The sequence below is a fragment of the Sceloporus occidentalis genome, unplaced genomic scaffold, assembly GCF_023333645.1.
Source record: "Sceloporus occidentalis isolate IW3139 unplaced genomic scaffold, rSceOcc1.0.p SCAF_117, whole genome shotgun sequence".
NCBI lineage: Eukaryota > Metazoa > Chordata > Lepidosauria > Squamata > Phrynosomatidae > Sceloporus > Sceloporus occidentalis.
In genome coordinates, this window is record NW_028317097.1 from 3,160,375 (window position 1) to 3,187,755 (window position 27,381).

Sequence of the window (27,381 nt, forward strand, 5' to 3'; positions counted from 1 at the left end):
AGAAAAAAGATTGGGTGCAGCTGCAAGTCCCAAGGAACTTTAAAGTCTATTGAGATATGGCCTTGGGGTTCTAGGGAACTAGTAGGGAGTACAACAATGATAAGATACACATTTTCACAGAAGAAGATGAGAATTCATGTAGTCTTAGTAATAGCTGCTTCCCTTCTGCCATTTCCGTTCATAAGAAACATACTTACCCTCACAAACCCATTAAAAGTATTTCCATTGTCACTGCAGGGTGATTCTGTACATGATAACTCATCTGTAGCCTTCTGCATGGCGACCAGATGTTTAGTTTTCATTAGAAGATTACAGATGTAAGAGTTAAATCACATCAGACCATTATGTTGCAATTTATAAATGGCATTTTAGATAAAATGTGTAAAGACTCACATGATATTTATTAGTCTGTTTTTGTAGTGTAAATTGTACAATTTAACCTTCTTGATAACTAAAATCTTGCTGATTTACAAATGGTAAGTGTTGTAGTGACACAAAAACAGGGTGTAATAGCAGCTAAATGTGGCAAACAAATTAACAGACCTTACTACCTTTCTGCGCTTTTAACATTGGTTATGTCTGTTTCATCTAGGACCAACCTACGAACACACAAAACAGGCAAGTTTCTTTAACAGTAAAGTTTGTACGAATTTGAATGTGTAAACTTATTAGCAACTAACCCATACTGTTCATGTATCAAATGCAGATGTAATAATTCATACAAATACAATATCAGGGGCGCAATTAGAAACCGCAAAACCCTGCTGTGAAAAATATCCCCTGGGACCCCCCAACTTCACAGCTGGCCTGTGCCATCATTGTCCACAAACAACTTGTCTGTGCCTTCTCTGCCCTTTGTCCCCCATTCCAGTGTACACTCTGGCACACATATGTATACACACTTACACAAATTATACACACTTACTCATACTCACTAACACACACTTCATCTCACCTACTTACACATCCATGCTCACACACACACATTACACATCCATGCTCACACACATATTACATATCCATGCTCACACACACACAAAACACATCCATGCTCTCTTTTTCTCACACACACAATTACAGATCCATGCTCACACACACAATTACACATCCATGCTCACACACACAAAATAACACATCCATGCTCTCTCACACACAATTACATATGCATGCTCACATACACACAAGCACACAGCCTTGCTCACACACACAATTGCACATCCATGCTTAAATACATTTATACAAACACATATATACATCCCACACTGCGCAGGCATCCTCAGGTTTACCGTGGGGTCACGTGAAGTAACATGGCCCCGGGTCCTTCCTAAACTATTTTGAAATGGTGCAAGGAGATAGGAACAAGTCCCTGTCACAGCTGTGACCACTGTACTATATGGAAACATGTTTCCTTGTCTGTTTTTCTGCCATTTCGTGTCTGATCCAGGCACATGAGGCCACGTCTGGGGGAAAAAACAATGTTGGTACCACAAAGAAAATAATACCCTTATTAAAATGACATAGCAGTACATTTTTTCTATGATTTCTCTCTTGAATCATTCATCATATGTGGTTTTCTTTTTGCTTTGTTTTTTGTTTTTTGGGTTGTCAAAGTTTTCTCTAAAAGATTATTTTTATCTGGCAGCTTTAATTCATTTAACTAGGACCTGTCAAAAAAAAAACATGCAAATATCTGGATGAAAAGTTATTTTAATTGAGTTTTCAGCCATTATGTTTATATCATCTTGTGATGTACCAATCAAACAAAGCATTCTTTTATGAGAAAGAAGTGATTATGTCCCAGCACATCACAATACATCTAGTAGCAACAATTAGAATGTATGTCTTCACACAAATCACACAGTAGTAATAAACTAAACTAAAGGAAAAGTTTTACTGAAGTGTGCTTCATCCTTATTTTTTCTTGAGGGGAAAGATGCCCCTTGTATATTGATATTCAGCATTATGAAACAAAAGACAAAACAAAGAATATAATAGTGTAATATTGTCTCATCTCGTTTGAAAGATTTTACTAGTGCCCTCATATATTCACCAAGTCAAATCACAGAGATTAAGAGATGGAAATCTGAGGCAACAGTAGTAGAGATCTTTAAGGAGGTTTCTCTAATTCCACCTCTTCCCAAAATAAATCCCTTTTAATAATCTTTTTAATAAATATAATATATTACATATAAAGCAAGTGAGCCGTCACAGTAAAAGTAAAATAGTTCATCAGAATCCACAGGTATCCAATACTGCACAACTCCAATGCTCTTTGGGGCTTCAACCAGACGGTATCATGATGAACAATTTTAATTGTATTGCGAAAGACCACTTGTTTACTGAGAGGGACCTGGGCAATCCACAGGTATTTATACAAAACGTATTGCTTGTAATTGATTGTAATGGTGTTTAGTATAAATACTTGTGAATTTCACTGCTCCAGTATACTGCCTGGTCAAAGCCCCAAAGGGGAAAGTGACGAATTTTGATACACAAGAGGCACCTCTCCTCTCAGGGTGAATTATAAGGGGTAAATCTTACCTTATTACATGTATTTATTTAGATTTTTTGCACTTAAACACACTACAGTGCTTTTTCTTTTTTTATTACAATTTATTATATACAATATATTATTTTTGCATGTATGTTTTATATTTAATATCATTACCCTCCCAATCACTTTACATACAAGCAATTTATCCATTCTACCCAAGACGCACACATTAGCATTATAAATATGCAACAAAAAGAAAAAAGGTTGTATCATAATAAGGGTTTTCCCTGTGTATGAATTCAAATTGATAGGAGTTCTTTGTTAATGTCAATGGCTGTACTCTTCAAGGGCTCTAAATTTGCCAAAAAAGTAACAATATAAAAGAAAAGTATCAATTCCCCAGGTGGCCAGCTCATTATGTTGGAATATGGCAGACTACCAAAGAGTAACACTGAAACAATTACAAGATATAATAATTCAAGATCTGCAGGGCTGCTGCTTTATAGAGTAAGGGAGCTCCGAACAGTGTAATCTCTTGCTCTCCCACTCATATTTTTAACTTATCATGGATGAGTGAATTTTTCCAGCCCTGTACATATCAAAAGAGAAACTGTTGAGTGGGCTTTGTGTGAACATCAGCAACCCTGTTTGCAAGAGAGTAGCGAACATCAAATAATCTGGCATGTATTCGGGGGATAAATTGTGATATAAACTAGAGTTCTGCTTGGCTTTTGCAGTTGCATTTAGCTTGGACACACAAGCGAATCCTGAGCTGGGGCGAATCTCCTAAGTGACATCTCTAAGTGAGGAGTTACAAGCAAAGAAGGAGAGTATATTCATTACTATTGCAAGGGGGGAGCACTGTGTTTGTTTGTGTTGTGTTCAGTGTAAAGTTTTGTTGAAAAAAGCAAAATAAAAAAGGGTAAGGGCTATTTCAGGTGTGTTGCTAATTAAGTAACCTTCTCTGTGAGTTCTGCTTGGCTTTTGCAGTTGCATTTAGCTTGGACACACAAGCGAATCCTGAGCTGGGGCGAATCTCCTAAGTGACATCTCTAAGTGAGGAGTTACAAGCAAAGAAGGAGAGTATATTCATTACTATTGCAAGGGGGAGCACTGTGTTTGTTTGTGTTGTGTTCAGTGTAAAGTTTTGTTGAAAAAAGCAAAATAAAAAAGGGTAAGGGCTATTTCAGGTGTGTTGCTAATTAAGTAACCTTCTCTGTGAGTTCTGCTTGGCTTTTGCAGTTGGATTTAGCTTGGACACACAAGCGAATCCTGAGCTGGGGCGAATCTCCTAAGTGACATCTCTAAGTGAGGAGTTACAAGCAAAGAAGGAGTTAAAAAGCAAGAAGGAGGGTAAAGTATAAATCCTTGTGATTGCATATAATATATTTATATATATTTTGCGCCTTACTGTCTGTTTTTGCCAGTTATTGGAGCTATCCCCATTGCCAAGATGTCCTCCATGTTTGACAATGCGGTCAGGTGTACATCTTGCTCAATGTATGCAATCCTTGAGCAGCGCTTCGAGGGTGCATATTGCTGTGCGAGATGTGTGCGGGTTGCTCATTTGGAAGCACAAATCCTGAGTCTAGAGGAGCAACTGGCAACACTGAGATCTATTGACAACTTGGAGAGGAGTCTGCTGCTCACTGAGCAAGCTCTCTCGCAGGTAGAGGTGGGGGAGGATAGTGGGATGGAGGTACAGGACAGTCAGGCAGCTAGCTGGGTTACAGTTAGAAGGCGGGGTAGGGGGAAAAGCGCCAGGGAGGCTAGTCCTGATCTAGCACACCCCAACAAGTTTGCCCGGTTGGCAGATGAGGGGGATGTTAGTTCAGAGTTAGCAGTACTGCAGCAAGTCACTGCCTCTGACCACCAGAGGGGTGTCTGCTCCAGTAAGGAGGGAAGGAGGAGCGCAGGGCAGGCCAGACAGGTGCTGGTAGTGGGGGACTCAATTATTAGGGGGACAGACAGGGCGATCTGTCACAAAGACCGGGATCGCCGAACAGTGTGTTGTCTGCCTGGCGCTCGAGTTCGGCACATCGCGGATCGGGTTGACAGATTACTGGGAGGGGCTGGAGAAGACCCAGCAGTCATGGTGCACATTGGCACCAATGACAAAGTGAGAGGGAGGCGGAGTGTCCTTAAAAATGATTTCAGGGACTTAGGTAGCAAGCTTAAGGCAAGGACCTCCAAGGTAGTATTTTCTGAAATATTACCTGTACCACGTGCCACACCAGAGAGGCAGCGGGAGATTAGGGAGCTAAACAAGTGGCTCAGAAGCTGGTGTAGGAAGGAGGGGTTTGGGTTCATGGAGAACTGGGCCGACTTCTCTGTCGGATACAGGCTCTACGGTAGGGACGGGCTGCACCTCAATGGGGAGGGTGCAGCTGTGCTTGGGGAGAAGATGGTCAGAAGGGTGGAGGAGTGTTTAAACTAGGGAAAGGGGGGGAGGGAAACTACAATATAGAAGGGGAAGATAGTGTAGATAGAGAGCTGGGGCTTATAAATGTACCTGGGGGTGGAGCAGAGGGAGGGGTTATAATAGTTAATAGGGATAGGCTTCATAGGGAAAAAAACCATACACCTCTAAATTGTATGCTTACTAATGCCAGAAGTCTGACCAATAAAACTGACGAACTGGAGTTAATAATGTCTGAAGAAAATTATGACATAGTGGGTATAACAGAGACATGGTTGGATGATAGCTATGACTGGGCGGTTAACATACAGGGGTATAGTCTATTCAGGAAGGATCGGAAAAAACGAAAAGGGGGAGGAGTTTGCCTTTATGTAAAGTCCAGCCTAAAGGCCACACTGCGGGAGAATATATGTGAGGGAAATGATAATGTGGAGTCATTATGGGTAGAAATATATGGAAAGAAAAATAATAAAATACTGATCGGGGTTTGCTATAAGCCACCAAATATAATGGAAGCAGCAGAAGATCAATTATTAAAGCAAATAAACAAGGCAGCTAATCACAATGAGGTGGTTATTATGGGGGACTTTAACTATCCCGACATAAACTGGGAAACCGAGACCTGTGAATCTCATAAAGGAAACCGGTTTCTGACTATAAGTAAGGATAATTATCTGTCCCAAATGGTACAGGACCCGACCAGAGGGGGCGCCCTACTGGACTTAATATTAACCAACAGACCTGACAGAGTAACTAATGTGCAGGTCAGGGGGCATCTAGGAAATAGTGATCACAATATGATACATTATAACTTCTCCTTCAATAAGGGAACTCTTAGAGGAGCCACAAGAACTATGCACTTTAGGAGGGCAAAGTTTGATCAACTAAGAGAAGCCCTTAACACTGTAAATTGGGAAAATGTCCTCAAAAACAAGAGTACAGACGCTCAATGGGAGATTTTTAAGAATATCTTAAATTCTCACTGTGAAAGGTACATACCGTATGGGAATAAAAGAGTCAGGAACAAGAGAAAACCAATGTGGATAAATAAAAATGTAAAGGGGGCAATAAATGGCAAAAAAAAGGCATTTAAGCTACTAAAACAGGAAGGCAGTGAGGAAGCACTAAAAAGCTATCGGGAAAAAAATAAAATATGTAAAAATCAGATAAAAGCAGCAAAATTGGAGACAGAAAGACTCATTGCCAAAGAGAGTAAAACAAACCCCAAAATGTTCTTTAACTATATAAATAGTAAAAAGGTTAACAATGAAAGCGTTGGCCCCTTAAAAAGTAATGAGGGAGAAATTATAGACGGGGATCAGGAAAAAGCTAATCTATTAAATATATTCTTCTCTGCTGTATTCACAGAGGAAAATGAAATGCCAGGTAATATACAGCAGGATGAGATAAATGCCCCAGTACATGTCGCCTGTCTAACGCAGGAAGAAGTGCAGTGCCGCCTAAAAAAAATCAAAATAGACAAATCACCAGGTCCAGATGGCATTCACCCCCGCGTTCTAAGGGAGTTAAGTAATGTAATAGACAGACCCCTATTTCTAATATTCAAGGACTCTATAGTGACAGGGTCTGTTCCCCAGGACTGGCGCATAGCAAATGTTGTGCCAATATTCAAAAAGGGGACAAAAAGTGACCCGGGGAATTATAGGCCTGTTAGTTTAACTTCTGTTGTGTGTAAACTGTTTGAGGGTTTCCTAAGAGATGCTATTTTGGAGTATCTCAATGAAAATAAGTGTATGACTCCATATCAGCATGGGTTTACAAGGGATCGGTCCTGTCAAACTAACCTGATCAGCTTTTATGAGGAGGTGAGCTCAAGACTGGATCGGGGTGAATCGCTGGATGTCGTATATCTTGATTTTTCCAAAGCATTTGATACGGTGCCACATAAAAGGCTCGTACATAAAATGAGAATGCTTGGGCTGGGGGAGAATGTGTGTATGTGGGTAAGTAACTGGCTCAGTGATAGGAAACAGAGGGTGGTTATTAATGGTACATACTCTGAGTGGGTGACTGTTGCTAGTGGGGTACCACAGGGGTCAGTTTTGGGTCCTATTCTTTTTAATATATTTATTAATGACCTTGTAGAGGGATTGCATAGTAAAGTATCAATCTTTGCAGACGATACTAAGCTCTGTAACGTGGTTAACACAATAGAGGACAGCGCACGATTACAAATGGATCTGCATAGGTTGGAGGCTTGGGCTGGGATGTGGCAGATGAGGTTCAACACAGATAAATGTAAGGTTATGCACATGGGGAAGAAAAATCCAGGCTGGGAATATGTATTAAATGGGAAAACACTGGGGACGACTGACATGGAAAAGGACTTAGGAGTTTTAGTTAACAGTAAATTTACCTGTAGCGACCAGTGTCAGGCAGCTGCTGCTAAGGCAAATAAAATCATGGGGTGCATCAAAAGGGGCATAGATGCCCACGACAAGGAAATAATTCTACCCCTGTACAAGTCACTAGTCAGACCACACATGGAATACTGTGTACAGTACTGGGCACCAGTGTACAAGAAAGATATAGTGGAGCTGGAGAGGGTTCAAAGACGGGCAACCAGAGTAATAAGGGGAATGGGAGGACTACAGTACCCAGAAAGATTATCAGAATTGGGGTTATTTAGTTTGGAAAAAAGACGGCTTAGGGGGGACTTAATAACTATGTATAAATATATAAGGGGACAGTACAGAGATCACTCCCAGGACCTATTTATACCCAGGACTGTATCTATAACAAGGGGACATCCTCTACGGCTGGAGGAAAGATGGTTTCTACACCAGCACAGACGGGGGTTCTTTACAGTAAGAGCGGTGAGATTATGGAACTCTCTGCCAGAGGAAGTGGTGATGGTAAACTCAATAAAAGAGTTCAAAAGGAGCCTGGACGTGTTTCTTGAAAGCAATAATATTACAAGTTATGGATATTAGATTAATAGGGACAGAACGTTGATCCAGGGATTTATTCTGATTGCCATATTTGGAGTCGGGAAGGAATTTTCCCCCTGGTATGGGGCAATTGGCATCTGCTTCATAAGGGTTTTTTGCCTTCCTCTGGATCAACACAGTAGGGACACAATATGTATATAGGTTGAACTTGATGGACTTTGGTCTTTTTTCAACCTTATGAACTATGTTACTATGTTACTATGTTACTGGTGAGGGCTTTCTAAGTTTATGTGATGGTTCAGATTTTAAACATTATTTAGACCTGGATTCTAAATTGCAGTAGTCTGGGTGGGCCCAGGGTTGCAGTTATCCCTCATGGTGCATTTCAGAGAGAGCTTTCTTGATAGGTTTAGGGTGGATAAATTAGCTGTAAGAGAAAAAAAAATAATTACTAAGTATACAAACACCATCTAATTTTAAGACTTGTAACACTGTTTGCACAAATGTATGAGTATAATTGGCTTAAAATTAATAAAACTACCCCTAAATTCCATGTCTCACAGCCATCATCCCGTTGTACGCCCCTTCAAAGGTCCCCAGAGCAAGTCATATTACTGAGAGCCTCTAAGAGCTTTTCCTTCTAGGTTTTGGAGACTGTACCAGTTGGAGAGAGTTTTTGAGCGTTGGTAGCTGTATATCTAAGGCATCTAATATAGTACCTCAACAGTAACATTTTTATTAGGTTTTTATTAGGTTTTCAAACAGTAGGGTGAAGGGAATAACCCCTGTTAGAAACACAGGGCAGACATGGTGAGATATGAATTTGAGTAGGTCACTTTATCTCTCTCTAACGTAAACACAAATAAATCAATGCGACCAGATGGAACACCCAAAACTATTACGATAGCTTAGCAGCGTGCTGGCTAAACCATTAACCAGCTTATTTCATCAGTCACTACTGACAGAAGTAGTTCTAGATAATTAGAAGTCAGAAGATGTAATTCCACTTCACAAAAACAACAGCAGGGAAAGGCTTTTCATTCTGATCCTGGTGTCTCACATGAGAAGTGAGAATATTAATTGAAACAATTTTTAAAGAAAAAAAAATGGTTAAATGTAGTGTTTTGATGGCCAGAAACAATAGATGCATGAGTTCATCTCTCTCTAAACACTTAATAACAAATGTTGGGTAAAAAGGTAAACAAAGGTAAAATGGTACACCAAGAGGGTGCAATAAACATAAATGTATTTACATTTCTCTAAGGTATTTTACACTGTCTCCCATGAAATGTCTTGATAATAAATTGACACGTATATATTAAGTCAAATGCTTTGATTGAGTGGTTTTTCTTGAAAACTCATCAGAGTGCAGAGCACGGTGCGGCTAACATGCTGAAGCGTTCCAGTATTCGAATCTTCGTTGCCTAGATAAGGTCTTGTAACAGTACGTCTTTTTAGCTGATGCTACAAACAATTGCTACGTGGTGGACAGTGGGGGGAATACGCCAAACGGCGACTGGTTTAGAAAAACTAGAAAAATGGAACAAACAATGGGAATAAGACTTTAATGTTAGTAAAACTAAAATAATAGACTCAAGATGTAAGAAAGATTTCTAAGTGGGACAAATAATAATTATGTCTGATGGGTTCAACTATAAAGTTATGGCTGGCCACTAAGGCACTCCTTGCGGACCCTATTACTTAGAGTTCTAATCATGTCACAGCTAATCACAGTTCACCTGAGAAAGCATGTCTTAAGTTCTGGCTTTCTCTCTCTCTCTGCATCCCACTGGGGCTTATTCTTTGAAGAGAGGGTTAACAGGATAACTTGCAGGAGGGTTGTGTTTCAATTACTTGACTTCATTATACATTAATGAAGAGCCAACCCAAGTGACCTTCTGCTGCAGGAAGATGTTGGCTAGCCCTGTAGAAAGTATAGTTAGACAAGTGAGAATTCTTCAGCCTACTTATCCTCCGAATTATTCATTATGCAGGGCCAGTTCAGCCCTTCTTTCTGGAGAAACTTGCCTGTATTGGCCCTTCATAATGTAAAGTTAAGTGATGGGTTGAAACCACAAGTCTGCCTTTAGTGAATAACCCACAGTGACTGTAAGGAAAAAGAAGTGTGTTCAGTGAAGTTCCAAGCATTCCATCATAAATGCATTCTAAAGAGGTGTCTTTAAGCAGCATATGCCAGGCGTAGGTATACAAACTGTGTGAAAGTGGCACAGGCTCCACTCACACCTTTTACAGGGACTGTCAGTCAGTATCCCACGTGACATCCAGATCAATTTGCATCAGTGTAAAGACTGCATTACTTAAAGGTTGATAACTTTTACACAAACACATAATCATTTTAAAACAATATTTATTAAAAAAAAACCCAGAAAGGTTTCACACAGCAGCTTGTGCACCCCAGGCAAATGAACAGGGAAACATCTGCTTTGTGCCAGGATGAAATTTGGTCCTAAAGTGTTGTGACAAAAAATGTTGTTTAATGTGCATGAAACAATTCACAATGCAAGCACTGTATCAGTCTATATAAGACTTAGAAACGCATCATTATCTTTAATTACAGTTAAAATATTTATTTTGTGAAAAAAAATTTTTTTCTAGCAAGTAGGCTATTTTTGGGCCATGGAAAGAATGATTAAAAGCCAGAGCAAGATCTGGAGATGTTGAAGTGGCCACCGGCCTCACAGTCGCAGACATTTGTTGTATGCTCCAGATGGCCAATTCGGACCTGCTGAAAGCCCTTTGGTGTTTTCTCTGTAAGCTTCTTCTGGAGGTTTTCTTCTTAAGAGTGTTTGCTGTTGTCAGGTCCTGTGTGATGCAAATCTAGGGAGACATTGAAAAAGAGAGTGAAAGAGAGTAGGTGAAAGTGTGAGAGAGTGTGTTAGAGAGAGTGAGAGATCACGAGTAAGAGAATGTGGCTGTTTTTACATTTTAAAGTGTGTGGAGGGTGCCAAATCCTCTAGGTTCGCCCCTGTTGTTGGTTTTTCAGTTTCTAGACTTTGCATAAAAATATGTACAGCATTTCAAATCAGAAATATATTATTCCCAACCTTCTGTTACATTTGATAACTGGAAAAGTGACAATGGCATCAACAATTTGCTCCTTAAAATAGATGCCATAACTAAATCAGGTCGGCTCCATTATCTATGTGAATCTGAATGCTGACTTTACAGTTGTGGTACCAGAAGAAATTATTAAAAATAAGATAGAAATGTCCAGAATAGAGAAATCTGCAATCTTCTTTACCACTGCCAATACAAACAGTACAAGGCTGTGTACTGTTTGTTGTGTAAGTGTCCGATGACAAGGGTGCACTGCTCACCTTGTGCAGTTTTCAATCAATGAATTCATTCATTGCATAATAAAGAAGCTCATAAGTCATGTACTGTACATCCCATTCTATGCTTTCCCTATTCATCAACAGTTGGTAAATATGCAGTAATAAAGCTTCAGATCAATCAAGGTTCGCACAAGTCATAGCCACTTTTGTTCTTTAACATACAAGTTGGTTGGACAGGTGGGTTCCATGCCCTCCAAGGGTTTTGTATTACATTTTATCCCACCCCAATCACACTGGGCATAGAATGGGGCTAAAGGGGAAGAAGCACATGCGACCTTGTCTCCCCAGGGATTTTTGTTTTATTACCCAGCCAGCGCACACAGAGTTGGGGGAAATTTATTTTTCATCATTTATTTGCTCTTTTATTATTATATTATACTTAATTTGCAGGCGAGGGCATGTAACAGCATTTAACTCATCTGGCCTCATCTTAAAATCACAAAAAGTTACAAGAAACTAGTACGTTGGTGAATAAGCAAGTTGACCTTTGATTAGTCTATAGATGTAATTGTATGCAGCAACACATTTAATGGGAGAAAATACGTATGGTGGAAAAAAAACATAAAAGCAAACTTTTGTCAGTGTTGAACACTATGTTAATGGGTACCAACAAATACAACAAACTGCATAGGAGCTGATGAGAAATCTGTGATATGATGTTACATTAGCGTGATAAACTTCTGAGAGTGTTATAAACATAGATGTGATAGAAGTGCATAAAATTTAACACTCATGAATATCACACTACGATTCATGATGAGTGGGCTGTTTTATAACTGAGCTTTTACTTTTTAATATGAACAGCAAGATTACACATTGACCACTTTGGCAACTTACTAAAAGTGTGCTAATGTAAAAATAAGGTAACACTATATATTTAGGGTATATTGTATAGACGTTTAACTAATTGACAATAAGGCTGCTCAAGTGTATTTATCACTTACATTCTCGCATGGTTGTTCATGGTAGACCACACTTCCTGGAAAATATTATTCATGCTGTCCTAAGCTAAATAGCTAAATATAGGTTCGAACAAATTCATGAGAGAATATGAATATTTCAAAGCAGTCTATAGCCACAGAAGATCATTAGTTATTTATAATCCAGAAGTGTTACGCAATCAAGCAACTTCTCCACTTCAAGTAATCATTAATAAGCAGAAACTAACCTCTCAATCCCTTGATATAGCAAGCAAAATCCTTTAGAAATGACATGTTCTGTATGTGTTATGCCTAGTTAAAGCAAAGTTAGATGCCATGTCTGTACATAATGAAGAGGGACTTGACTTAATCAGTAAACCTAATTACCCTTGGATAGTATGTAATATTTACATGTTTAATGTTTGGCTGCCCTGATGATTCTTGTCTTTGCAATAAATAACTTGACACAAAACTGCTTTCATCATCCCTAATTGATTGACTTTAATGGGTTGAAACACCAATGTATTCCCATTTCTGCTGCCATATTTTATGCAGCAAGTAACTGACATGAGAAGAGCCAAAAAGGCTACAATACAAATAGTCAATAGACTCTGATGACAGATAAGTCAACCATTTTTAGTAGGTTAGGCCTTCTGTAAACTAAGTGGTCTGGATAGTTAGCGGTATACAGCACCAATTCACTCTCCCAATTAATTAAAAAGAATTACTACTAATAATCTTCTTTTCTCTACATTCATTTTCATGTGCTTTTGGCTAAATACAGTTTATTTTATTAAACAGGTTCACTCATTTGCCTTCTCGTGTTTCAATGCATTGTTTCCCGGCTTGTTCATGAAAAAGCTGCTTTTCTCAAAATCAGAGCTAAAGTGGTTGTAAAAACCATAGCTACTTATATTCTTGTGCATTCTTATTCGTTCAAAGTGCAAATTTAGTGAATTTTGGCAAATTCTGCAATTCATACTAAGCCTAGAAGTCCAGACCCCTCACGAAGCAGATGACAATGAAGCAAAAAGCTCATCCAATATTCGTGGGCTCCTTCACTCCCTCACACACTCTCTAAATGTTTCCCTACCTTCTCTACCCACCAATTACACTTCTACATCTCCTTGTTCTTCTCTCTTTCATCTTCTCTCTTTAATCTTCTATCTTCTTCCGCAGCTCCGAGAACATAACCTGGCATGAACTTCCACCAAAATGGCGATGCTTCCAATGATATCCTATCCCGTGATCCTTCAAACAGGAGAGAGGACATTTTGGCGTAGGTTTACCTTCCAGGGAAGTCGTCTCCCCCAATCCTCCAATCGGAGGTCACCAAAAAAAGAGCATTGTAGAGGTCAGAACAGTCTAGAATTGTAATGTTCAGTAAAACGCCATTTGTCTCATTTTCATTCTTCAGGTTACTGTCCTTTTGAATATTTATTATGTTTCCTTTTGTTGAATTAAAATTAGAAATTTCTCTGTTTCATAAAATTTTCCAGAATACAAATTAATACCTGACACAACACAATTAGACAAAAGCAGAATTACATTAGGAAATACACAGGAATTTAAAAAAGACAATTAGCGGTTTTAAAATGATAAATTTTGGATAAAGCGGGTTTAAAATATAAGATGACTTTTTATGTAAATTAAATTATTTGGCTAATTTTATTATTGGTCTGTCATTTGTAGATTTGCTCATACTCTTTGAATGTACTATAAGAAGTTTTGGGTAAATTGATGGGACTAAAATAAATAAAAGAGAATAAGAATTATATTATTATAGAACGATTTAAATATTATATTGTAACAATAAAATATAAAAAGACCGACCAAAAATGATGCTTTTGAATTGCTTCACCACATAGTTAGTTTTTTTCTAATCATTACAAACTAATCATTACAAACCGCACAAGCTGCAAACAGGCACACTCAATTCGGAACCTAAATACAAGGTGCTCAACTTTTGTCAGCTATTTTGTTTCAAGCCCAGTTTATAGCCAAGTTCATTTAAAAGCAACTACTTTTTAATTAGCTAGATCCTGCATTAAACATTTTTTTAATAGAGTTGTTATATATTTTGGACCACAGTATTATTTTGTTATTTAGTCTTTTCCCCAATATTTACATAGAATACTTCTGAGCTGGCCCAAAGTTCTCAGCAGATTTTGTGTTTGTATCTGGCAGATACTGGTACCTCCACTGAAATTATCTTACATTGACAGGGAGTACCTATATATCCTTATGAATACACTTAAAACCCTTGAAGATTGAGCTCTTTATGACCTTCTTATATGGAACTCCAGGATGTGACATTATTTTGTATTGATTTCATTAATCATTGACATTGTTTTAGCATGGTCCATCATTCTCTCAATCAAACAAGCTGGGGATTCCTTTTTCAGACAAAAGCTGTTTATAGAAGCTTCCAGCTTTCATCCTCCAGCTATACAACAATATTTACAATATGCACAATTTTTGTGTCTGTCCTGATAATTTAGAAAATGATTGATGTGATATTCAATCAGGCGAAATGCTTACACGGTTTAAAGCAAAAGGATATAAATAGTATATAACAGAGGATAAAACCAGCTCAGATGAGAACAGACAATGTTTAAATAGCTTACCCTACGGTGAGTCGCTGCTCAGAAGTCTGAGTTTACATTTCATTTTACAGAGGAAAGATCTCCTTCAGCATTTTGTTCTAATTTCACTCAAAAGAGAAGCCATGCTGAGAAGGTTCCTGCTGAAGGGTCATCAAGTCTGTAAATGTACGCAGTCATATTTAGGAATGCGCCATTTTGAATTACGTTTTTTATGCCACCATATGTGAGTCTTGTGAAGTTCTGTTATTATTTTTTTTGTCTTCTTGTTTCTCCTTTCAGATTTTTCTTGCTGTTCAAGGCTACTAACCTAGGGACTTCTGAGTTAGACTCACTTACCACAATATTGGTGATATCACAATATGGAGCACATTGGCATTGTTCTTGTGATCATAATACTCATGATCATAATACTCTCACCTGAGCACTGTCTGCCCTGTGTCTACGTTCTGTCCTTGGAAAGGAGGTAGAGGTGACATGTGCATCACATTAAGTATGCAAACAATTTAAGCAGGAGCTGTGCGTTTTTTTGTGGAGTAGAAATTGCTATTTTCTGCACATTTTCAGAAGTGTCCTGAAGTTTTTACCCACCTAGTGAGATTTGTATACCCAACTTTTGTTAGTTTTTTTAGTTGTATTGTTTCGCAGTTTACTTCACAGTGGTGATTAGAATTTTCTTATAATCTTCCTTCAATACATCTGAATTCTGTGAGTTTAAAACAATGTAAATCAGTTGCTGTATTATTCTAAATGGCTGTTTGTTGGAGTTGTTGGTCCCATGTTGGCATGGTGGCAAATTTTACTTCTGTGTGATTCTTTTGGGGTAGTTATGGTAACACACATCATGTCAGTTCACCCATCTGAGGCCACAGCACATCCCTCAGGCAGAGCACCAGGATATGACATCACGGCTTGATACTCGGAATAGAGGATGTGTGGCCCTTCCAGAGGTAGGTCCTGTGGCGTGTGCGTGGGGTGGAACACAAATACAACACTGGCAACAACCCTAGACGTTTCATGACCCATTTTCCGTTTTCTACATTTTGTACTCATAATTTATGTTTAAAAGATATGCAAGTAATGGGCACCAAAGTCCTCGGAATTCCTGTTTTACCATTTTCTAAGGTTATTTTACTTATCTATTTATATCAACTCAATGGTAGAGAGTGCCATTTCTTACGGATGTAGGGAGAGGCCATAACTTTTAGAACATACATTTTTAATTATATTTGAGTACTGTAAGAACACATCTGCACTTAACTGTTTTCTGCTTAATGGCACAGACCTAAATAGCATATTGTTCACTTTTCAACTCATGGATTAGTATTGTCACTCAAAATGAGTGAGTGGTTTGTTAAACACATTTTACCATGGTTATATAAAGGGTTGACTAATTTTAAATTCACTTTTGTGTTACTTATGTTACCTTCTCCTTCACATTAATAACATGTTCTTAAAAACAAGCTGTACCTCAAAAATAATTTATAACAATTACTTTCAGGAAAAAAAAGAGTACAGCCATCTTGTTTTAACCCTTTGTTGAAGCATAGCATAACCTTCCAGTTTGATGGTAATGAACTAGGAAAGAGTGAAACCTTGCTTATAGGATTTGTAGGAGATTGTACCCAAAGGCAGAAGCTGTCAGGCAAGTTGTGCAGCAGAAAACGGCTTTTATGAGGCCAGACAAAAGCAAGCACACAAAAAAGAAAATGGCTTTTATAAGCATATGGAAGACTTCGCTGTGTTGATTTCACAATTAAGCTTTACTTTACCAAGAGGGTTGAAGATACATTGAATAGCCTTCAATCTGAAGTGGTAAAGGCTAATACAGTGAGGGAAGTTAAACACATATGGGATAGGCATATAGCTATCCTGAATCTAAGACAAGCCCAAGCATTGATTAAGTCTTTATGTCGGTAAAAATGTCAAACTAAATGGACCGAATGGGTCTTATGTGCAGTCAAATTCTTTGTTTTTAAATAAATTTAAATAAATGTATCTGCAGTACTACTTAGATCTACAACCCCTACTCTATCACTATAGACAGGAGATTTCCTTAGCAAGATGTACTATGTGGTGTTAAAACTAATATATATTTTTTTACCAATATAGTGGTGCATCAAATATGTTTTTCCAACAGGGAATAGGTTAATACAATTAAGTTTTATAGAAATACCCCGGTAACCCAAGCAATATAATAACCTACTGCAGTATTAGAGCAAAGACATTTCTCTGTAGGTAACACAAAAAGTAATTTCAGAGGATTAAGAGGTAGGTAGTGATTAAACTGGCAAAATCAAGATTACGTTAGCACATTTTTCTAGAATTAACACAAAAATAATTACAAAGCAGTTAGAGGTAGACAGTGGAGTATCAGCGTGGTTAAAAAAAAGGCTATTGTCAACAGAATATTTGCTTCACCAATAATGTTAGTCAATATATTGATGTTGAAATATACTAATATTTATTGTTGTATATGGTCCAACCTAACTAGATTATCCTTCTAAGTATTTTACCAACAAATTATGTTACATATACTAATCTATAGTTTTTAGGTTTTTGATACCTTTTGCATATATTGTTTTTATATGTTGTACAAAGAGCAGGAGCAAAGTTTATTTCAGAGAAGTCTTGGAACAGCAAGCCAAGACTGGTGACTAGTTGTAACTAGTTGCCACCTAATGTTTATAAGCTGTTTGTAAGAATAAAATGTATTTTTCTTACATGATTTAATATACACATTTTCATTTGTTTATATACATATTGAGATTTAGGGCTGTAGAACAATTATTGACTTGTCAACCAATCTTTCAAACTTTTTAGAAATGCGGGACATCAGAAGAACATTTGGAAGAGGCATATTGGTCCTAAAGTCAATTGGGAGGCATGCAGCTTTCAATCAAATGATGGTTCATACCATATGGTGATCTCATTCTTACATAGTGTCTCATGAGAGGTATTTTAACAATACGAGTAGTTATAAGGTAATGCAATAAAAAGAAGCATTATTGCAGTTGTCCTGTTAAGCTCACCCTTTTCTACATTTTCCTTATTTTAGATTAGGTATTCCAAGTTTTTAAAAATACAAGGTTAACTAAAGCACGATCAGCACACATGGGAACGCTCCAGGTTTGACCTAGGTCCGGTCCTTCTTCATCTGGACAGGCCAGTTCCATGCCCACTCAAGTTTAGCGGGGCTAGCCCCACAAATTGATAAAGCTCCACCAAGAAGAGGGAGCATTCTAAATGGCCAATTCTAGGAAGATCCCAGGGATGATAATCAGTAGTTTGTTTCATCATACAACTTGATTCATGTAGTCCATTCAATTAATTATTGTAAAAGTTGCCAGTTGGTTTGATGGTAGTCATATTGCCATCTGATTCTAGCTGTGACTATTTGTAGTCATATGTATCCACCAATACTAAACCTGCTCATACTGAGTGAATATTATGAAAAGGCAATATACACTAGTGTAGTACACGTATTATTAAAAAATAAAGTGCATTTATCCTTCTCTTTGATGAATATCTGTACCATAACCCCATTTATTTTATTAGTTCCAAAAAAATATATCCTTATTTTACTGCTTCCTTGAATAAGCAGTGCACATTTATTAGCTGATTCTACAAAAATGTACTATAGAACTAGGAAAACGTCCAGAGACTGACTACAAAATAAAGAATGTGAATCTATGAACTTGGCTATGGATAATAGCTCTGAAAATTTAGTTTCTTTTCACTAAAAGAGAGGTATCTAGGAGGTTATACGCAAACGTTATACAAATATGCTTAAGAATGATACAAACAAGTCTCGGGAGATCTTTCCATCAAAGGAAATGTTCAGAGAACACAAGTCATCCCTTGAGACCAGAGGTAAGGAAATTTCAAATCCAGCAGAGGAAATAGTTTTTTTTACAGTCAGAATTTTAGAGGATAAAAGGCAAATAATGATAAATTCACCACATATAATGCTGGGGCTATCAAATCAAACAATAAAAGGCCTGGATACACGAATGGACTGTAATTTCTTTTTAAAGCTCTATCACATTTTAGCAAGATTGAACATATAAATTAATGCAAATACAGATATTATAGCAAAATGCAGGCACAATATAGCAAAATTTAAAGAGGCCAAGTGGCAGTTTAAAAATAATTATATGTAATGTAAATAAAACCGGTATTACGCTATCCAGTGACCTTTAGAATAAATCCTATTGTTTCAATATCTGACTTCTATAGAGTTTTACTTTACACATATTCAAAATAACATTAAATTAGGTTTTTCTTATGTAATGTAGCATGATGCCTAAACAAGTTCTCTATGAAGCTCCATTTATAGCAGACCTGGGGTGCATTGAGGTTGGGTGCTGCCCGTGGCTTGATTCAGGGTCGAATCCCCAGCATGTAACATGGTAGCCTCTGTCCTCTCTGCTGAGCACCATGGCATGATATCAAACATCTGCACTCTGTGCCAGAAGGACGCATGACCCCAGGTAAAACTTACCATGAGGGCTGCACCCACCAGGCACAGACCTCCATAGCGTGAATGGGACAGTTGGGAAGATCAGAGATCTCCATTATAACCGGTCCTTTGATCACCCACGGATGATCTGCCCCAGGTTTTGTGGGCCACTTTATCCTACTACACCGATGTACTGTAGAAAACAAACAGCAACAGGACACTGATTTATACTGTTCAAGCGTTTGTTTACTCAGCAATTAACACTTTCATGCTTAACATTGCTGCAAAATTATTACGATTGGATCTTTAAAAAAAAAAAAAAAAAAAAAAAGCATGTTGCACTATTACAGTTAGAAACAGAATTTCACGGCAGATAAGAATCATTCTGTCCGTCTAATCTGTCCAGTTTTTCCTGATGCAAAGGCTCACGCTTTATTCAGTCCATGGTCTCATCTTAGATTCCAAGGAATAAATACTGTATTAGTCTCTACCACTTTTACTGGGAAGCTGTTCCACTTGTCTATCGCACTCTCAGTAAAGCAAAATATAACAAAATACAAAATAAAGGAACATTAATTTATAGTAGCTATGCTTCGGGAGTATTCATTAGAATGCCCTTTAAAAACAATCCAAAGATATTTATTTTAATGTAATCATTGTGAATACCCTACACAGTTTGTAGGGCACTGGCTAGACTGGATGTGGAAATTGCTGGGCATGTTTCAATATGTATTGAGCTGATCTACAAGACCATTGTATCCATACATATAAATTTGAAGTTATCAGGACAATGAATATTTCATTTTTAAATGCAAAACTTTAAACATACCAGTATCTAAGAAAGACCCACACAGTTGTGTACTTTTTTTAAAGGTTCTGAAAACATTATTTATGGATGCAACATGGATATTTACTATATTTTAGCGTACAAAATAATAACAAGTTTGAGGTTTCATCCAAATCTTACAATATAGCTTAAAAAACACAAGCAAGCTAAAATTCTAGAGTCAGCTTTTTTAATATATTTGTTTAAAAAGAAAATGTAACCATACATGTAAAACAAGATCTACTGAAATCTGCAGCAACAAATGTACAGTTTGGAATTGGAATTCTTGATTTTTATAGTTCAAATCCCTGACCACTAGACAGGAGGTTGATGTTACGGGAAAAGTATTCGAGAAAATACAATAATGCAGGTAATGTAATTGAATGAGCATGTATCCTGTCCTTAGAGCCGTTTCATTCATTCCTATGTTTTAGCAACTTAAAGCATGATCCTGAACTCTTTATCACACTGCTTTTAACCGCTATGGGATTTATCAATATATATATATATTGATTTGCGTTTAACTAAGATAAGGGAAGTCTCTGCCAGTCCATCTGTTTGTTGAACATGTTGGTTCCCTCTGTACAAGAGGTTTACTCTAGTAATCTTCTTCTTCTACAGCAATCTAAGACTATGCCACGAATATTTTTTTTAAAGATATACTTCTAAAACTAAACAATATATATTTATATAAAATAAAACAAAACATAATTCAAGTTGTAAGACACCATACATGTATTGAAAAATCTTCCTGCTTTCCCATGAAGCCTGTCAGGGTGAACGTTTCAGGATACTTGTATAATGTATCAGAGTCTTTAGCTATAATGCTAAGAATACAGTACATCTTGTTTTAGGAAAAAATACCTTTTACTAGAAAACCACAATAAAATGATTATATACAAAATGATTATCTGAATTTGGTTTCTGTAGCCACAGAAAGTGTCTTGCGTCGGCTATTGTTTATTTACGCTTTCTAAGTATTAGGTACATGATGCCATTGATGAAAGTGAAAGCAAAGGCGATCCACGCTAGGATGAAAGAATATCCAAAAGTGCCATCCTGAAGTTTAAGATTTGCATGAAATTTTTCATGCGTAGAAGAATAGATGATGGCACCAATCAGCACACACAGACCTAGGGGGAGAAAAAGGAAGAAAAATGATGAATGTAAAAGGGCGCCAATAAATATCATAAATTAGTTTTGACAAATTCTTCAAAGTGAAATAAAAAAAATAATAAAAAAAAAAATATATATATATAGTGACACAATACCCCTTCACTTTGGTACTCTGTCCGGGTATCTTTACTCACATACAGTCTTCCAGGCTGCAGAGACGGCTCGGACACGAGGAGGGTAAAACAAAAGGCTGGGCCTGTTTTTATTTTGTCGCCACAGGCATTACAGAAAAATAAATAAATCAAAACAAAAAGCCTTGCTCTTGTGAGCACTAACTAATACAGGGTTCTCCAACCTAACTGCAGTTGGGTGGCTTATCCGTTCCAACAAACAAAATAACAAATTGTACTCAGTATTTCAGCAGCTCTCTCTCCCTCTCTCCCTCTCTCCCTCTCTCCCTCTCTCCCTCTCTCCCTCTCTCCCTCTCTCCCTCTCTCCCTCTCTCTCCCAGGGAGCCAAATGATCTCCCTTGCACTGAGATCAGGAGGCTACTTAACTGCCTCTCCCATTAATTAGTGGAAACAGGTGAGTACCAGGAGAGTATCCATGAATCTCCGGACTGGATTCCCACCTGCTGGTCTTCGGCTACTCACAAAATGTGGAATGGAGCACTGGCCCGCCCTACTCTCCAAATGCTCCACCCCAGGGACCCAAAACACACAAATAACAGACATACAACAATTCCATTATTAACAAAACATCTCCCTGGGGCTGGTAAAACTATTGAGGGTAACCACCCTGCAAAATATAAGAGGATATATACACTCCCTCCATTATCATCCCCTGCTGTCACAATATATATATATATATATTTTTTTTTTAATAAAATGGACAGTAAGTGACAAAAAATTCTAGCAGATTCTCATTCATACACCTAGCAAGCAACAATTCCAACTGTAAATTGCCAGGGATCTATACAAGGAGTAGTAGCTGGATGGGGATTAAAAAAATATGTTTTTATTGAGGCATTCATAGATTGACTGTTTATCTCATCAGAATGCCAAAAGGAAGTAATCTACGCTACCGGCAAAAGAATGAATATATTGAAACAGCCATGAAAACCAAAGAAAAAAATAATTTTCCACTTTACTTTGCTACCCCTCTGACAATTGATGTATTGATGGGTTTGGGGTAAAGTCTACAATTTGGAAGTCACTATTTAAACATTTTATCTGCAGAAATTAACACTGTTTGCATTAATAATGGAATGGTTGGCTGTACTACAAAGTCATAAGAATTAATAGAAGTAAATAAACCCATAATTGTAGTACATTTCTCATACTCGAGATGGTTGGTATTGGATAAATATCTAGTTTAATGGGTGGTATCTGATGGCAAATTCACAACATGACAGAACAGAAGAGAATAATATATTCTTACAAGAATTAAATTACTCAGAAAAAATGAATGCGCTATCGTCAATGCTGAAAATATTGATGGAGTGAGGCTTACGCTGAACGCCTAAATCTAATTGTTTCACATTACACAATGTGCTATATCTGCTATTTGTGTTGTTCATTGAATTAAACAGAAATACATTAAAATATAACACTGCATTAAAGGCTTGTGTGTAAGAAGAGTGCAAACCAACATGTTGCTCAAAAGGACTGAAATGTGATTTAAAAAAAACCAAGCCTCATATCCTCTTTTAGGGATATTTATAACCTTTTCATTACTAGGATCATGTTACAAGAGATGGTTTTGGAAAATATTGTCCTGTTTTCTTCTTTTAAAACCATTGTAGTTTTTGCTTTATAAAATATTTTAGGTAACTGCATATTAGCCATCTGTATGTGTCCTAGCTCTGTTATCCTAGCCCAATATACCGGACTTCTTTTCATACTGCCTTGGGGTAAGTAATAGCTCAGTCTTGGTCACACAGCTGGAATATCTGACTAATGAACTTCTACAGAGGAACAGACTTTATTAACATTGCCGTAAAGAATCGGCTCAGTGTGGTATTTATCTAAACTATCACATGACTGAGAACAATGGCAGCCTCCAGATCTTCAGCTAAAGGGCGTTATTTCAGTATATATAATCAGGTTTTTTACAATGCTAACCTACATTATCGTATACAGCACTGGATTAGATGTAACTTCTTTAAACAATGGGTTAAATAATTTAGTAGAACTTTGATACCACTGCAGACCCATATGTGGCTTTAGAGTCCTTTGGCAGTGAATTATTTCACCATGTTTTACCACAGGAAAACATTAAAGACAAAGAGCGCCTTTGATACCCGGACAATTTTATTTTCTGGACTCTACCCATGGTTACATGCCCTTTTAGTACAATATGCCAATAATACTCACATGATAGTAACTGTATAATGGCAGTCAACACAAATCGTTCTCCTTGTTTAAGGCGGAAAAGTTGTAGGACAAAGCTCAGGAGTCCTATACAACAAAGGATGGTGGAAAGGACCATTGTAGCTTGGATAGCTTGAAGGGCTTGAAATCCTGCAGAAATATAGAATTATTGATACTTAAAAGAATAATAAAACTCAAACACTGATCCTTTCATATGAAATGTCAGGAACCAAGATTTGATCCCCTAGGGTACCTCAAACCATCTTCATAGAAAGAACCAAATCAAAAAATGTCTTCGTTTAATGAAAAAATTAATTCTTCACAGATTATGCTTTAATATAAGGAATCATACTCATATTAAATAAGACTGAAAAAAATGTCATATATGGACACAGGATTTGACAGCAGCTAAGAACCATTTGGTCCATACATATGCCCATTTTTCATAATAAAGACATTAATCAGTTCTTGGTTTTGTCTTAGAGTTTTGCTCCTCCAGGCTATAACTATTTGATGCTCTTATATATTTTTTTAAATAATCAAACAAACTGATGCAATGGTTTTGCACAAAATGGGAGATAGCTCCTCCAATAAATATTGATCAACCACATATCTTCATGTATATTGATTGTTATAGCAAGATCTATGAGTGCTTCGAAATATTGGCGAATATTATGTTGCTGTTTGAATGCCCCGGACACTGAACAATGAAAGCAGGAGAACCATGACGATATATAAAAAAATCATTGTAAATCTGTACATGTGAAATAAGTATAATTCACAGTATTAGTAGTTTTTTGGAATGTCCTTTGGGAACACGTTAGAATAGTATTTTTTTTTTTTTATATATTTTTTTTTTTTTTTACTTACCATTGGTGTTGCTTCCAATTTCTACGCAGTCACTACTTAAGGTGGTATTTAAACAGTTTTTCCAGATGTCAACAGAAAAATCAGCTCCTACCCACCAAGCCTGAAAATAAATACAATGTAAAAAATAGAAAGATTTGTGCAGTGTGATAGTTAAACTTAGAAATTAAAGTAAGAAAGAATAAGTTAGGAGGAATCTAGGCAAATACATTGAAAATGAAAAAATGCTAAAGGAAAAAAATGACTTTTCACAAATCTCATAGCAAAGTCATGTAAGAAGGTGCGCGTGATTCTAATCTGTTTGCTGAAAAGTTGAAAACCTTGTTTGGAACTACATGAATGGTCTAGAAACAGTGCCTTGTCCTATCAAAGAGATTAGCAATATGGAGTAACTGTTGATTTTCCATTTCTTCCAAACTGTAATAAACTATGAGGAGCATGGGTTGGGGAGGAGGCTAAAAGTCTGGACAGGCAGACATAATATGCAGGGCTGGAGGGTGAGTGTAAGGTGAAAATGTCTTCCTGAGGGACCAACGCCATGAGAGAAGAAGAAGAAGGGAGGAGAAAAGCCTAGATTGGAGATTGAAGGTACAAAAGATCCTGGGGGGGTGGGAAAGAAGACAGCGGATGAACATGTACTGGAAAGATGTAGGTACAGATTTAATAATTTGCTAACTTTTCAATGGTTGGAAGATGAGGTGTTCTGTAGATTTTTGCCAACCAGGGTCATACAATATTTCAGATCGTGTCTTCTGGTGCTCCATAAGTAGTTTTGATTTTGCAGTTAATTTTCTTTAGGCATTGGATGGCTGGTTCACAAGGGTGTTTCATTTAGAGAGGTTGACATTAGTTAGCAGTTCGAGTTTACATGTCATGCGTTGGGCTGAGTTTTGGCCAGTTCCTTCGGTTAAGGTCTTATTGTGACATCCCTTTTGTATTGGGGATGCAACTGAAGTTGCTCATTTTCGTCTTCCAGAATCTCTTAAAGTGTATTGGGACATGAGAATCAAAGCATTTTATATTATACCTTACCTTTTTCATATTTTATTTGGTAAATTGCTTGACTGCCACAATTAGGAATCTAGGTTATTCTCATACTTATTGGGCTTCTGGGAAGGAGGCAAATTCTTATTGACATAACCCTGGCTTTTGTCCAGAATAGGTAAGGATTCGATGACAAAAGTGTTGCAGTGGCCATATGTTTTCCCCTGAATGCATGCCTTTACACCACAGGTATCTTTCTTTTTTGGTTACGGTAGTTCATGCTGGTTGGAATTGACCTTAGTCGATCAAGTTTATTCATACGGTTATTTTTTGGGGCGAATTGTTTCCTTTATGTCTATTGAACTTTTATGACCAGAGATAACTCATCATATGAATTGGGTGGAGGCTAGTGAATGTTTAAGAAATTATCTTTTATTTATTTAGCGCTAATAGTTTACACAGCACACAAAACACATATTTGACAAAACTAGAATCGACTAAGAAAAACTAACACATTGGGTAAAATGGGCCATGTTCACACAGGGTTTCAGGGGATGATACTAATGATCTGCTTAGGTCTTATGGGATACAATTGAAACGTATTAGGCTTGATATTTGCGATATCGTGTTGCAAGGTGAAGTTAGACCCTAAGCTCCTGATGAAGGTATGGAAACAAACCCTATATTTTCCACTCTGTCTATGTTTGTAACAGGTGGAGAAAACCTGTACAGTGACTAATTCCAGTATGAATTAATCATTCTAGTACCAGTTCAACTTTAAAAAAAATTCCAAATTAATTGATGTTTTGGTTAATATCTGCAATGGTCCCATACGGATGATTCACTCAAATTACATAAAAAAGTGTTTTGTGACACCCGGACATAATAAAAGCATATTAATACAAAGTACAATAATGCCATCAGATCAACAAGTAACAAATAATATATAAACAGATAATATTATTTCAAGTATTTTGAAATCTACCAAAATATACACTGCTAAAATGAAAAATAGTGCTGGGGACACTATTGTAGAAGATATACACGTATATAATTCAGATGTGTTGATTACTTACATTGTCTATTGTTGAGATGAACAGCAGTGCTATTGAAGTTATGTGAAAAATTATAATGAAAGCAAGTACGACCAACATTTTTAACTGCTTTCTTTAAAAGACGACAGAGTCTGAAAAAAAAGAAAATAGTCAAGTGTTAGGGAAAAAAAAATTACAAATAAGCAGCAAAAAGACAAATTATAGCACACACCAGATACAGTTTGAGGGTTGTGTGGACTGGCTCACCAGTAGGGTTAGGGGAATTTAGGTGGGTTAGGTAAATGTAAAAAACAGACTAAGGGGTGAAAATCAGCCCCGCTACACTTTTGCCACAGGGGGCTTTGTGTTTCTACACACTATACCACTGCATCTATTGCAAATGCTGCACTGCAGGTAAGTGGACAGAGTGTTCTTGGCCACCAATCCATTGGATGTTCTATGGCAAATCCAGGCCTGTATCTCACAGATACAGTAGATCTATTATATGTAGGTTGGAATGAAACATTTTATATGATTAGCAAAACATAACTGGAATAAAAAGACGTGAATACATTCATATACAAATGCATCTATAGCATGCATCTCCGTAACAGCAACTTTAGTGAAAATTGGTCTCAGTGTGTCCATTGGTTGAGTTATTCTATTATTATTCCTTCAAGGGCATCTAAGATACGGAGCCACACAAACGATTTCATGCCAAGGAGTTTTTTTTCCCGAGGCCTACTTTGCAAGTTTAGATTTTAATAAAGGGCAGCGGCATCCATAGTCTATAATACTGGGTAGACTCTAGAAACAGACTTTTGATATTTAAACTATAGATTTTCGAATAATGGCAATATTTTTTCCTACAATAAGCAATACACAATGTTTCCTACATTAATCTGGTTCTACACATCTGCAGTTTCCCTACAACAAAACTACATTGACTATCAAACGATAGCTATTCCAAGTGCTAACACGAGGTGGTAGCAGAGTTTTGCTTATGAAGGAAAAAA